Source organism: Ciona intestinalis, chromosome 5, assembly GCF_000224145.3.
Source record: "Ciona intestinalis chromosome 5, KH, whole genome shotgun sequence".
Taxonomy (NCBI): Eukaryota; Metazoa; Chordata; class Ascidiacea; order Phlebobranchia; family Cionidae; genus Ciona; species Ciona intestinalis.
The window spans coordinates 1260762-1262973 of NC_020170.2; the positions used below are offsets into that span (position 1 = coordinate 1260762).

At 36.8% G+C, this 2212-nt stretch overlaps 2 long non-coding RNA genes across 2 annotated transcripts in view; one reads left to right on the forward strand and one right to left on the reverse strand.

Annotated features, from left to right (window-relative positions):
• LOC113474239 overlaps positions 1-2212 on the forward strand; it is a 15497-nt gene that overhangs the window by 7644 nt on the left and 5641 nt on the right. The window lies entirely within an intron of this gene.
• LOC113474237 overlaps positions 1560-2212 on the reverse strand; it is a 1112-nt gene continuing 459 nt past the window's right edge. The window contains exon 2 of the long non-coding RNA XR_003395903.1: positions 1560-2097. This is a non-coding gene — a long non-coding RNA (uncharacterized LOC113474237). The remainder of the gene's footprint in view (positions 2098-2212) is intronic.

The following is a 2212-nucleotide window of genomic DNA, read 5'->3' on the forward strand; positions in this document are numbered from 1 at the left end:
AAGTAAGAGATGAATTCGTACGAACAGTCTTTCATTACCAATGTTGGTGATGGTTATTTAACCATGTAATGATTTTAAAGCCTTTTTAAGGACAAGAAGATTGTTCTGTTCTTGCAAGCGATGTGCAAACTTTTTGCAAATCTGGCACAAAATGTGGTATTCTGTAAAGATAAAAACACGTTATTCATTGGCCAATATGGAGCTGTTGTTACCAAAAGATCAATAGTAACTTAGTTAACTTGGAAATTTTCTTGCATAAAATGTGTGGGTCGTCTCAGGAAATTGAAAACGTTTACCTTTTTGAGGTGTTCCCGGTTTAGTGTTTGTGGTTCACAGATTAGTGGTTCACTATAGGCGAATCCGACACTCCATGGTTGCTAACATACACACATAGTCATGTTCAATGTGTTAGCGTTATTGTTACATTGGAAGTAGCGGTATCCAGAGAATCAACAAATTAAGATTGAATGGACTTTTCAGTAAGAAGGGCACACACGCTTTGGTGTGACAAGCTCAACGTAGGCAAATATCATCTACATTTTTCTTAATAGGTTGCTCAACCCGGTCAACTCTTCTTCAAATCTAGTTACAATTCATTGCTAACATACCCACATCCCAAACGTGTATTCAGTGTTAGCGTTTTCGTATTGGAGCTGTAGCAAGAAACATCATTGGGATCGTTTTAGCGATACCAGCTTTGGTAGGATTGCTGCTGGTATCCAAAGAAACATACAAACGATACATTGAACGGAGTATTGACGGACACACATCCAAATACAACTGTTCTGATCAACAAGTAGAAACGTAACATGCTACATGTAGGCTACAGCATGGCTTGTCTTAATTTTCATTGAATCCGCCTTCTCTTTTAGCTCCAATATCATTCTTTGATTGTTTGTTGAATTTATACTGCTTTGTGTTTCTTTGCTTTTTTCTTTTTTGTTTCGTAGTTGAAAACAGACTGTCTGGGGTTAATGAGATCCAATTTCCATAGTTGTCAGGGAATGTTTAAAGTTTTGGGGGTTTATTGGGCTGTTTTTTTTATTTTTATGCTAACGGAAATATTTTGTGGATTTTGTTTTTAAATGTGGTGGTTGGTTTTTCTTTGAAATGACGTATATGGTAGGGAAGTTTTTACTAAAAGTTGTTATTTTTGGGGGTAAAATTTTCATATTGGTTTGATTTAGTTAGTTTGCTTGGTGCCGGGGCGACTATTTTGTGGTGCTTTTCTAGTTTTGAAGGGGGGTTGACTTTTTACCAAACAATAATAACACGAACCAAAAGCTGTGAAAACCGCGAAAACGAAGTTTAGCCAAATTAGGAGTATGTTGTAGGTACTGCAGATCGTTCCAACTGTCATTGCAAATTTTCGGTATCGTAAGGACATATGTAAAAAAAAGTGACTTAAAGCAATGAAAATAATACGTGTTGTTTATAAAGGCGTGGTCCAAGCATCTCACTTAAATATCAATGCAAATATTTCAGGTAATTTAACGGGTAATTCAATGCACCGACCAATTATTTATATACAATGGTGAAGTGTGACACATGTTGCTTGGTTCTGCTTTATGACCAATTTTGGATGAGTAGGTCAATGCATACTCGTACTGCCTATCTGTATTTTTTCAGGGTGTTAGGATGCTACCAAAGTTAAACGTCAAGAGATTTCAAGAACAGTGCATATATACTACAAGCTGGTGCTGCCTATAGTGCATATATACTACAAGCTGGTGCTGGATATTGTGGGCGCTCCCAAAGTCGGAGCCAAGTACCATCTTTGGTACCAGTTAGCCCGTAATTTCGTAATTATGTAGCACACACAGTCTTTTACATCTCAGACTGTCGACCCATTGCCTACAAACCCTGGACCAATCTTTAATTATTTTAAAAACCCAAACTCCAAATCTTCAACAAACCCCAAATCTTTATTAAACCCTAAACTCCAAATCTTTAATAAACCCCAAACTCCAAATCTTTAATAAACCCCAAACTCCAAATCTTTAATAAACCCCAAACCCCAAATCTTCAATAAACCCCAACCCCGAATCTTTATTAAACCCTAAACTTCAAATCTTTAATAAACCCCAAACCCCAAATCTTCAATAAACCCCAACCCCGAATCTTTATTAACCCTAACTCCAAATCTTTAATAAACCCAACCCCGATCTTTATTAACCCTAACTCCAATCTTTAATAACCCCAACCCCAATCT